The sequence below is a fragment of the Syngnathus floridae genome, chromosome 16 (genome assembly GCF_059516105.1).
Source record: "Syngnathus floridae isolate MCC-2025c chromosome 16, RoL_Sflo_1.0, whole genome shotgun sequence".
Classification (NCBI taxonomy): domain Eukaryota; kingdom Metazoa; phylum Chordata; class Actinopteri; order Syngnathiformes; family Syngnathidae; genus Syngnathus; species Syngnathus floridae.
This window is the reverse complement of record NC_142428.1, coordinates 12,772,645-12,785,463: the sequence shown is the minus strand read 5'-3', so window position 1 is coordinate 12,785,463 and position 12,819 is coordinate 12,772,645. Positions and strand designations below refer to the sequence as shown.

Sequence of the window (12,819 nt, the reverse complement as noted above, 5' to 3'; positions counted from 1 at the left end):
GCTGCTCAGCCCGTCAACCATGAGCCGCGAGCGCGACGTCATTGTCCGTAGGCAGCTAGTGGCAAAATGCACCCTGTTAGAGTTGCGCTCGCTCCAACTTATTTTGCAAGAACCACACGGGAGACAAGTAAGTTCTTTTGGACACCTGCAGGTGGAGAGTCCATCCGTTGTACGAATGAAGTCTGACTCTCGGCTCCTGCACGAGCATTTTAATTAAGAGAAACAGGGTGGGTGTAAGAGTGGATTGAATAGAGGAAGCCCTTGACCTCTAGTCAAAACATAGCAAGGGGTGTTTTACGACTTTGTGTAGGAAGGGATAAGCGATAGGGATAAATAAGGGATAAATAATATTATTTATTACAGGTCGCAGTCAAAGTCAAAGCAACACAATGATACGATAAAGATAATCTGGAAAACCCTGACACACCCTGTAGTTGTCACTTTTGGAAAAGACGAGCGTCCCTCCAATCATCGCCGGTGACGTGTTTTTCAGGCTCTGGAGACAGGAGCTCATGTCAGAAATGTCATTGTGAGTCGCGTTTGTTTCTGCGCCGGAGCCGTTCGTTCCCTTTGCATCCAAAGAATCTCAAAGGCGGATTATTTGTGTCGACAGGAGAGAGATTTGCTGCTACGATACCGACGTCGAGAATCTCTGAGGAGGAACAAAGCGTGAGGTCCTGCAAGGTGAGTCTGTTTGTTTGCGGCTGCTTGGTGTTGCGCAAGATGAAATGGCCTTTTTCTCGCTATCGTTCCTCTCGTCGATTCATCGTGAGGTGTCGCTGCAGTTTGTTCAGAGAGATGTTTGCTTCCGCGCCCGCAGGTCATCGAAACATTTTACGGCTACGACGAAGACGTGTTGGTGATCTCGGACGGATCGTCCTTGTCTTTTCACACCGACAGAACCCCCGACACGGAACCCGAAGAGGTAGCCCGCCATTTCTGCCAGCGTATTGGCACCAAACATTCCTCTTCAGCCTGGAATCGGACTCGTCTTTGCGTCGCGGGTGCTTTGTCGCCGGTCTGACTGATTCTGGTACTAGTGCTGTGTTGCATTGGTGTGTGCATGAAGAGGCGGAGCTTCGCTACCGCCAGCTGACGCAAGAATATCAAGCGCTGCAACGAGCCTACGCTCTGCTAGCCCAGACCAGCGAAAGGGGACTACGACGCCGAGAAGGAGATCAAGGTGGCGCCCCTTCCCGCAACCCCCGGCCGGGTCGCAGCCTCCCCGTTCTCACCCAGCCTCGGGTGTTCTCTGGTCTGAAAGGAGGAGGAGGAGCCTCCCTCCTCCTCCTTTCAGACCAGAGAAAAGCTGATGGTAGAAATGGGTCACTATCAAAGCAGAGTAGCAGATCTGGAGTCAGCGCTGAAGCAACAAGGACAGGTAAGCTCATCAATGAGCACACCTTTTTCTCAGACAAAATAGCTACATTCTTCAGTCACTCATCCGTCTGGCATTACTGGACCAACCCCCCCCCCCCCCCCCCCCCGAACGTGGCTGGGAAAATGCGGAGAAAAGCAAATGTCATTTTCCAGTCAACCAAAGAATTTGTGGATGAAAATGACACAACATTCCAAAGCTGTCCACGCGTTTGTCTCTTCTAGAATGTCAAGTGGGTGGAGGAGAAGCAGCTGCTGCGTCAGAGCAATCAGCAGTTGGCCGAAAAGGTGACGGAAAGAAAGGCGCTGGGCGGAGTCGCTTGGCGTCACACCTGTCGGGAAGCCCCGCAGATGAGGTCTGACTGTCTTTTCAGGTCAGGCGGATGGAGGCGGAAGAAGCGCGTCTGAAAGAGCACATCCAGGATATCCGAGACCAAAACGAACTGCTTGAGTTCCGCATCCTGGAGCTGGAGGTGGGAAGACTCGCACAAGCGTGTTGAGGCCAGAGATGTGACGGACGGACGGACGGACGGACGGACGGATGCATGCCTCTGCCTTTCAGGAGAGGGAGTGGCGCTCCCCCGTCTTGAAGTTTCTGCAAGTCCGTTTCCCAGACGGCCTCAGCCCTTTGCAGATCTACTGCGAGGCCGAGGGCGTGAGCGTAGGTAAGGCGTCCCTCGCAACCCTAACCTTAACCCGAGGTCCCAGAACACCTTACATTGCTCCTTGCGCCTTTCCCCCGGACATCGTCATCAGTGATCTGATGAAGAAGCTGGACATCCTGGGCTATAACGCCGTAAGTGTATGTCGAACTCCTTATGTTCGCACTCCACGAGACTCGGCGGCTCAAATGTGACTTTTGGAAGGCTTTGCGCTGAAAGAAGCTTGTTGAGGCTGTGCCTTTGGGCTCTTGCAGAATCTCACCAACGAGGAGCAGGTGGTCGTGATTCACGCCAGGACCCTTCTCACCCTAGCCGAGAAGGTAACGCGCACGTCCACGCACGCTCTCGCATTCTGCTTATGTGACAGCAGCCTTTCCTCAGTGGTTAGAATACATCAAAGTGACCAAGTCAGCACTTCAACAGAAGATGTTGGACATTGAAAGTGAGAAGGTAGACAGACACGCGACATCAGCCAAGGGGAACTCCGGCAATGTGCCCCAACAATTCTGACCTTGAGCTGTGCTAGGATATGTTCTGCAAGCAGAAGGGCTACCTGGATGAAGAGTTGGACTTCAGGAAGTGTTCCATGGACCAGGCTCATAAGGTAAGCCGCCCTCAAATCTCCCGCCGGACCACTGATGGACGAGGATTGCGGCCCAGAGGATCCTGGAGCTGGAGGCCATGTTGTACGAGGCGCTACCGCAGCGGGACTGCCCCGCCACGGACGGCGAAAAAGCCAGCCACGCTGGCGTGAATGACGTGCTGACGGCGGATCAGAGAGAAGAGCTTAGGAGCGCCGTGGACCAATGGAAGCGAGCCCTGATGTGCGAGTTGAGGGAGCGCGACGCTTGCATCCTCCAAGAGAGAATGGATCTGCTGCACAGCGCGCAACAGGTAAGGGCCCAAAGCCAGCCCGGCACTTACTTGCACGCTTACTGGCTTTTGAATGCCACTTTCCATTTGTCCGTCCTAGAGGAACAAAGAGCTGAAAGAATTCATCGAAGCTCAGAAGAGACAAATCAAACAATTGGAGGAGAAGTTTCTGTTTCTCTTTCTATTCTTCTCCTTGGCCTTCATTCTGTGGCCCTAACACCAGCTGGTGAGTGAGCTCCAGCGGCACCGCACTCGACACCTCCGATACACTGCCAGCCGGTCTCAGACGTTGGCAGACGCTCCGATGCCAACGTATACCCCCCGCCACGGTGACAGAGGCACCGCGTCACACCGGCGCTCATCCAATCAGAAGGCAGGAAAAGCAAATTCACATGCAGGGCACTTTTGAACCAGAAGAGAGCGCCACAAAAAACGGTTGTTGCCCCAAACGCGCACTAAAAAGGGTCAGAATAACAAGAGTCCCACTGGCCAGCCGGGGCCACCCGTCCAGCTGTTTCTTCAGGGGGGAAAAAAATTGGAGTCACCGGTGAGTACATTTTGCATTTAGCTCTGCTTTTCTGCTTCTGTCTTCAAGTGTGTGGCATCCTGCGATCAAAGATTCAGCCAACCCCAAAGCGGTTGACCTCAACGTCCCACCACCATGCCTACCAGAGCAGGTGACGTGATGCCCAAAAGTACTCTTTGCCACATCTGCGGCAATACGGTGTCTTTTCAAAGGTGCAAATAAATCCAGCGTGGGCGGAACACGCACGTCTTCGGTTTTTCCCGCTTTGTTTGTGTGACAGCTGTTGTGAAAATTTTATACAAATAAAGTTGTATAGTACAGGTTTGGCCAAGCCGCAACTCCCGAACCGCATGCGGCTCTTTTATGTTCATATCAACATTTGTGTGTGTGTGTGTGTGTGGGGGGGGGGGGGGGGGGGGGGGGGGTTGTGCGTGTTGGCTTCACTTGAGTTCAATTTGGTATTTTGGTCAAAAGCGCATGTGGTGAAATTCCACAAAGTAGGATGGGCAAACACATTTCTTTAAACTATGAGTGTCAATTGGGCTCTCGAAATGGCAGGGAAAAGATGCACAGCAAAACGAAAATACGGAGATGAACACAGGACGTTTTAATCAGAGTGGGAAAGTTTCTATTTTTTGTTGAACGTGATGGCAAACCATTCTGCCTGATATGTCAGACCTCAGCGCATTTCAAAGATTCAAATCTTCAGCGCCATGCACTTCAGCTCACTCCATGCTAACATTGATCAGGCGTCGAACCCGCATCATCATGCTTAAGAGGTGGCCATGCTAACCAGTGCGCCATTATGTCAACGCATAATAACTAAGTCTACTGGTCAAAACAGCGGTTACTATATGACGTCGCTACGTCGTGGTCACGTGACGCAGACAAGACGTCAATGGACGTGGGCAGAGTTAACTTGTTTAAAAGGGAGTAGGCAGAAGAAATATTTAATTTATTTAAATCTATTTTGAGTGCACACCATTATGCCAATGCATAACAACTGTAAATCTACTAAACAAAACAGCGGTTGCTATATGACGTCTGCCACGTCGTGGTCACGTGACATACGTGACGTCGATGGGCGTAACTTTCGCCGGAATTCAAATCCGCGGGGAGAGTTAACTTGTTTAAAAGAGAGTGGGCAGAAGAATTATTTAATTTATTTAAATCTATTTGGTGTGTGCGCCATTATGTCAATGCATAACAACTGTAAGTCTACTAAACAAAACAGCGGTTGCTATATGACGTCTGCCACGTCGTGGTCACGTGACGCGGACGTGACGTCGACGCCTACTTTACATCCCACCGATCACAGGACCCCTCGGCTGCATAACCGTGCCCCCTTCCCAACCAATCGGATTTGCTATACGCGAAAACGACGCCAATGGAAAGAGCTTCCGCCCAAATTTAAATCCGTGGGCGTGGCTCGCAGCAGGAAGTAGGAAAATGGCGGCGATGTTGACAAAGACACAGCGGATGGTAACATACGACTAACAAGAGAAATATTTTTATTTTCTGCTTGCAACTGGACCGTCCAGAGCGTACACGGTAAGTACAACTCATCGTTTTTAAAAAGAAGTACTTTTGTTGCCCTGAAAAGCGAGTGAGCGTGGCGTTTGTGGGGGACGTCGAATTTCGACGATTCTTTCTGGTCAACGGTTGTAAATGATTGTGTTGATTAAAAAAGAAAACTTGATGTAACTCTACTTTTAACTGCCGTTTCAGATAGATTTGGAATTGCATCACATCCAATTTTGCCTAGAGCGTACACGGTAAGTAACACTCGTTGTGTTTAAGGAGATTTACTGTCAGGCAGGGGACAAGACGGAGGACTCGGATGCAGAGTCGTTTCTCTCTGGGTTTTATTCCAGCAAGCACACTGAGCAAAAGTACAAATCAAATCGCCTCTTGCGAGGGAAAACACGTGGCAAAAAGTACAAACAAAAGGTGTCGCACTGAGGCGAGTCAAAAGGCTAAAAGTACAAATCAAAACGCCTCTTACGAGGGAAAACACGTAGCACAAAGTACCAACTAAAGGAGTCGCACTGGGGCGAGACAAAAAGGCGATGGGGACCAAGGCACCAACAAAAGCGTCGCTCGGTGGCGAGACAAAAAGGAGGGTTCTTACAGAGAGTTCGGACATCAAGGGATCGCTGGTGGTCGGGACGAGGCAAGACACACTGGCACAAGACAAGGGGAAGACACGGACTAAATACACACAAAAGGGCGGGGGTACAGGTGATGACAATTAGCGTCGATTACGCAGGTGCACACAATCGGGATCAGGGAAGACAAGACAACCAAACACCGAGGAAGGAAACACGAACTGAAACGGAAGGGATGACAAAATAAAACCGGAAGTAAAGTTACGACAATTGACGAGACAAAAAACCGAAAAAATAAACGCGACCGCATGACAGAACCCCCCCCCTAGGGCCGGATCCCAGACGGCCCAGGAGCCCCAGGGTGAGCCGCATAAAAGTCATCAAACAGTCCTGGGTCCAAAATATAACTAGGCGGCACCCATTGCCGCTCCTCCGGCCCATAACCCTCCCAGTCCACCAGGTACTGCCAGCCCCGGCCTCTTCTGCGCACATCCAATAGTTGTTTCACGGTGTAGGCCGTCCCACCTCCCACAGTCCGCGGAGGCGGAGGCGGCGCAGGATCCGGCACCAATGGACTGTCCACCACCGGCTTGACCTTCCCGACGTGAAAGGTGGGGTGGACTGCAAGGGACCTGGGCAAGCGGAGACGCACCGCGGCCGGGTGGACGACCTTGGCGATGGGGAACGGACCCACGAAGCGAGGCGCCAGTTTCCTGGAGTCCCCCCGGTGGGGAAGATCCTTGGCGGACAGCCAGACACGTTGCCCTCGCTGGTACACGGGCGCCGGACGTCTCCTCCGGTCCGCCATCCGCTTGACCCGGTCCCCCTGTCGGACCAGCGTGGCCCGAGCCGCCGCCCAGACGCGATGACAGCGGCGCACCAAGGCGTGGGCCGAAGTCACCGTCACCTCCGGCTCACTGTCAGGGAAGACTGGGGGCTGGTAGCCGTACACACATTTGAACGGGGACATACCTGTGGCCGTGGTGGGCAGGGAGTTGTGGGCATACTCCACCCAGGAGAGGTTCTTGCTCCATGAGGCGGGGTTCTGGGAGACCAGGCAGCGGAGGCTTGTCTCCAACTGCTGGTTGACCCGTTCCGTCTGCCCGTTCGCCTCCGGATGATAACCTGACGTGAGGCTCACGGTGGCCCCTATGAGCCTGCAAAACTCCTTCCAAAACCTGGATACGAATTGGGGCCCCCTATCGGAGACAATGTCTTTCGGGAACCCATGAACCCGGAATATGTGGTCCATCATTACTACGGCTGTTCGTCTAGCGGACGGGAGCTTGGGCAAGGCGATAAAGTGAGCCATCTTTGAGAATCTGTCTACTACTGTGAGTATGGTGGTCCGCCCATGCGAGACCGGAAGTCCGGTGACGAAATCCATGGATATCTCCGCCCATGGACGCGAAGGAATGGGTAGGGGATGCAACAACCCCATACGGGCGCCGTGGGAGTTCTTGTTCCGGGCGCAGACGGGACAGGCTGCCACGTATTCCTTGATGTCAGCCCTCATGGAGGGCCACCAGAATCGCTGCTGAATGACAAACAGGGTTCTGCGTATACCTGGATGACAAGAGAGTCTGGAGGTGTGAGCCCAATGGATGACTTGGGATCGGAATTGATCTGGGACAAAAAGTCTGTTTTCTGGGCAGCCACTAGGGGGTGGCTTGTTTCCATTGGCCCGCTGTACCCAGCCTTCGATTGGCCAGGTCACGGCTCTCACCAGGCAATGAGGAGGCAGGATGGATTCGGGTTTCTTGAGTTCTGGATCTGAGTTGTAAACACGGGAGAGGGCGTCAGGCTTGGTGTTTTTGGATCCCGGTCTGTAAGATAGAGAAAAGTTAAAGCGATTGAAAAAAAGTGACCAGCGGGCTTGGCGGGTATTCAATCTTTTCGCTGACTTGATGTATTCAAGATTTTTATGGTCTGTCCAAACCAAAAAGGGCTGCTGAGCACCCTCCAGCCAATGTCTCCATTCTTCCAGTGCTAGTTTAACTGCCAACAGTTCGCGATCCCCCACATCATAATTTTGTTCGGCGGGTGTCAGCCGTCGAGACAGGAGCGCGCACGGGTGTAGTTTGTTATCGCTCTTGGCTCTCTGTGATAGGATGGCCCCGACTCCTTGATTGGAGGCGTCCACCTCCACCACAAACTGTAGCGACGGATCAGGAAGCGTGAGGATGGGAGCGGTGCTGAAACGATTCTTTAGCTCCTGGAAGGCCGCCTCCGCCTCTGCAGACCAGCGGAAGGGGACCTTAGGGGACGTGAGTGCGTGCAAGGGAGCCGCCGTGGCACTGAAGCCCTTGATGAACCGCCGATAGAAATTGGCAAAGCCCAGGAATTGCTGCACCTTTCTGCGTGAGTCGGGGGTAGGCCATTCCTTAACCGCGCTGACTTTCGCCGGGTCCATCTCAACCTTGCCCGGGGCCACGATGAAGCCGAGAAAAGATACGGTGTCCTTGTGGAATTCACTTTTCTCAGCCTTTACGTATAGTTTGTGTGCAAGAAGACGTCGCAGCACCGTCTCGACGTGAATCTGATGGGTCCTCAGATCTGGGGAATAAATCAAAATATCGTCCAAATATACATATACAAAACGGTCCAAACAGTCTCTCAAAACATCATTGATCATGGCCTGAAACACAGCGGGCGCATTGGTGAGACCAAATGGCATGACCAAGTATTCGAAGTGTCCTCGATGGGTGTTGAACCCGGTCTTCCATTCATCCCCTTCCCGGATGCGCACTAGATGGTATGCGTTGCGCAAATCTAACTTTGTAAACACCCGGGCTTGCTGTAGTTGGTCGAATACGGTCGACATCAGTGGGAGTGGATACCGGTTCTTGATTGTGATTTGATTGAGAGGACTATAATCAATACAGGGGCGTAGGGTGCCGTCCTTTTTGTCCACGAAAAAGAACCCCGCCCCCGCAGGCGACGATGATGGTCGAATCAGTCCTGCTTGCAGGGAGGAGTCTATATATTCGTTCATGGCTTGCTTTTCAGGGCCCGAAAGAGAATAAAGCCTCCCCTTAGGTATAGTTGCACCCGGCAGGAGTTCAATGGCGCAATCATACGGACGGTGGGGAGGTAGGGAGGTTGCCTTGGCCTTGCTGAATACCTCGGCCCATGGGTGGTAACACGCAGGGACCCCGGTTAAGTCGGGGGTTTGCGCGTCTCGAGCAGGAGGCACAGCGCGCGGGTTAGACCTGACACAGGAATCATGACAGTCGGGACCCCATCCCGTTATTTCCCCTGATCCCCAGTCTATGACGGGGTTGTGGCGCTGAAGCCATGGATACCCGAGAACGAGAGGGTTCATTGGAGAGGTCACGACATGTAGCCTTATATTCTCCTGGTGGGGACCTATTGACAACGAGACTGGTTCTGTTATGTGAGTTATTTCAAAAAGTGCCTGTCCATTGAGTGCCTTAGCTTTCACGGGGGTGTTTATCAGCTCAGTCTTTACCCCCCACCGGCGAGCAAATGCCCAGTCTATCAGGCTTTCATCTGCTCCTGAGTCGATTAGTACTTCGAGTTCTATTTCTCTTCCCATGTGTGTAATCCTGTCCTTGGGAAGCACGCGCTCCGGGGACGGAGCCGCAGAGAAGGCGCTCACCTTCAGGGTCCTCCTTACTGGACAGGAGAGAAGGAGGTGTCCGAGCTCACCGCAGTAGTAGCATCTTCCCTCTCGGCGTCGCCGTAACTTCTCCTCCTCGGTCAACTTAGCTCTGCCCAACTGCCTCGGTTCTGGCTCCTGGCGCTGCCGATCCCCGTCCAGCCCGGAGTGGTGAACGTCAGGGCCGGCTACTGGGACGAAGGCGGGGGTGGTCCTGCTTTGGTGCTTCCTCCACTCTTGCAGCCGGTTGCCAGTGCGGATAGCCAGAGCGATGAGGGCGTCGAGGTCGGTGGGAAGGTCTAAGGGGATTAGCTGATCCTGTATGGACCCAGAGAGGCCCCGGAGGAAGACGTCATATAGTGCCGTCGCGTTCCAACCGCACTCCGCGGCCAGCGTGCGGAACCGGATGGCGTAGTCCTCGACGGTGTCTTGTCCCTGGACTATCTGACAGAGTTGGCGAGCCTTTTCTCGGTCAGCGGAGATTGGATCGAACACCGTTCGCAGGGCCTTGATGAAAGCGGGGAGAGAGTGACAGGAGACGGAATCCCTGGCCCATTCCGCGGTGGCCCACGTGCGGGCCCTTCCCGTCAGGTATGAAACCATGTAGGCCACCTTGGAGCGCTCGGTGGGGAAATCTGCTGGGGCCCTCTCAAAATGCATCCCGCATTCTGTAATAAATGCCCGGCTAAGGCCGGGTTCACCGGAGTAGCGCTCTGGAGGAGCCAGTCTGGCACCGTCGGTCATGGGAGCTATGGCAAGGGGAGTAACTGAGGAAGCAGCGGGTGTACTGGAAGTCGCTGCTGGTCCCGCGTTCAAAAGCGAGAGCACGTCCTGCATTTGCTGACCCAGCTGTGCTACTTGGGTGGCGACCGCTCCTCTGAATTCTTCTTGGCACTTAGCGATTCCTCGGATTTCTTTCCCCAAGTCGCCCACTTGCTTCTGGTGCTGGGCGAGCTGTGAGGCATGGGAACGCACTGCGGCGCACAGGTGCTCCGACTCTGCCGAGTCCATGACTGGCCAGTGTGTACTGTCAGGCAGGGGACAAGACGGAGGACTCGGATGCAGAGTCGTTTCTCTCTGGGTTTTATTCCAGCAAGCACACTGAGCAAAAGTACAAATCAAATCGCCTCTTGCGAGGGAAAACACGTGGCAAAAAGTACAAACAAAAGGTGTCGCACTGAGGCGAGTCAAAAGGCTAAAAGTACAAATCAAAACGCCTCTTACGAGGGAAAACACGTAGCACAAAGTACCAACTAAAGGAGTCGCACTGGGGCGAGACAAAAAGGCGATGGGGACCAAGGCACCAACAAAAGCGTCGCTCGGTGGCGAGACAAAAAGGAGGGTTCTTACAGAGAGTTCGGACATCAAGGGATCGCTGGTGGTCGGGACGAGGCAAGACACACTGGCACAAGACAAGGGGAAGACACGGACTAAATACACACAAAAGGGCGGGGGTACAGGTGATGACAATTAGCGTCGATTACGCAGGTGCACACAATCGGGATGAGGGAAGACAAGACAACCAAACACCGAGGAAGGAAACACGAACTGAAACGGAAGGGATGACAAAATAAAACCGGAAGTAAAGTTACGACAATTGACGAGACAAAAAACCGAAAAAATAAACGCGACCGCATGACATTTACGTTTGTAATAGCAGAAGTGTAGCCGCGTTGCGTTGTACGTGTGAATGTTGGTCCGGGCGAAATGTTAATGTTTAATTTCATTCCTTTAGGTTCCACGGTGTTTGTTGGCTGCAAGTTTTCCACTGCAAGAAGAGGCTCATATCATTGACCAGGAGCGAGCTACAATGGTGAGTAGCCATAACATTTATGTTAAACACTTCCTATTTCATTTCTAACAGTACTTGATTTAACAAATAACCATAAATAAATACAGTGTGGGCACTGAAGTTAACATATGTGATTATACTGCCTAATCTGTCACCGAGTAGATTGTTGCAAAGTAATATAAGATCCAAAGTTGTAATTCAGAATAGTTTTCAAAAGAAGGCCAATAGAATTATATACAAGTCTGATTACCCTGAACAAGCTATTAATTAAATCACAAATTCTTCAATTCAAAGATTTGGTAGATTATCAGACAAATAATGTCTAACAGTAATTGATTTAACACATCACGATAAGTAGATTGAGTGTGGGCACTCTCAAGTTAACATATGTGATTATACTGCCTAATCTGTTACAGAGTATGTTGTTGCCAAGTAATGTAGAATAGATCCAAAGTAGTAATCCAGAATAGTTTTGAAGAGGCCATTAGAATGATAAACAAATCTGATTACCTTGAACATAATAACAAGCTAAGTGTTTAATATGTCCTATGAAGTCAAAATTGGGCACCATCATGTGGTGAAATTTGGAATTGCATCACATCCAATTTTGCCTGGGAACAAACAGATTACATAAATCTTAGTTTTGAATAAGCCACTCCTTCTCAAACAAGTAAACTCTGCCCATTTTGCGCAGTAGATGTTCTGTTAATATCTAGTATTTATACAAAGTCATAATTTAAATTGCTTTCAACCTTCATTCATCGGTTCAACCAACATTACTCGCTCTTATTACCAACTTGTATTGATTTAACTAAGCGTTTAATACTTCCTATCAGGTCTCAAATCGAGATTTGGCAAAATACAATTTCAGCAAATCCAATTTTGCCAGGGAACAAAAATAGATTAAATAAACTAAATAAGTCCTCTTCCCATTAAATAAATCAGAAAAGTCTGTCTTGTAACCAGTCCTCTTCAAACAAGTAAAGTCTGCCCATTTTGTGCCGTAGATTTTGTGTCTATGCCTAGTATTTAAACAAAATCATAATTTAAACGACTTCTTTCCTTCATTCACTTTGGAAATTTGGAATTGCAGCAAATCGAATTTTGGCAGGGAACAAAAATAGATCAATTAAACTAAATAAGTCTTCTTCCCATTAAATAAATTAAAAAAGTCTGTCTTGTAACCAGTCCTTTTCAAACAAGTAAAGTCTGCCCATTTTGTGCCGTCGATTTTGTGTTAATGCCTAGTATTTATACAAAATCATAATTTAAAGGACTTCATTCCTTCATTCACTTTGGAAATTTGGAATTGCAGCACATCAAATTTTGCCTGGGAAGAAAAGTAGATTAAATAAATTTAATAAGTCTTACTACTTCCCATTAAATAAATTAAATACGTCTTACTTGTTCCCACTCCTTTTCAAAACAGTAGTTTAAAACGAGGTCCCTTCACTCAATCTTTAACCTCAACCCCGCACGTTGTGTTGTATCTGTGAATGTTGGTTGTGGCCAAATGATAGTTTTCTTTCATTCGTTTAGGTTCCAAGAAAACTTGATGTAACTCTACTTTTAACTGCCGTTTCAGATAAGCGGGTATTACGTCGCAGTCAAATGCCGCGGATATGACGTAATTGCCCGAACCTCCGCCAAAATTCAAATCTGTTGGCGCGATGGCCGTGAGCCACTGAGCAGCGACGATTATCAACAGAAATATCTTTATTTTCTGCTTGCAACTGGACCGTCTACAGCGTACACGGTAAGTAACACTCATTGTGTTTAAGGAGATTTACGTTTGTAATAGCAGAAGTGTAGCCGCGTTGCGTTGTACGTGTGAAAATTGGTCGAGGCGAAATGTTAAT

The 12,819-nt window shown here is 50.4% G+C and overlaps 1 long non-coding RNA gene across 1 annotated transcript; it reads left to right on the top strand.

Annotated features, from left to right (window-relative positions):
• Positions 1-604: 604 nt before the first annotated feature.
• Positions 605-1,184, top strand: LOC148385773 (uncharacterized). Its single transcript, XR_015863341.1, has 3 exons — positions 605-684; positions 821-925; positions 1,070-1,184. It is a non-coding gene; the product is annotated as an uncharacterized LOC148385773 (long non-coding RNA).
• The last annotated feature ends 11,635 nt before the right edge of the window (positions 1,185-12,819 follow it).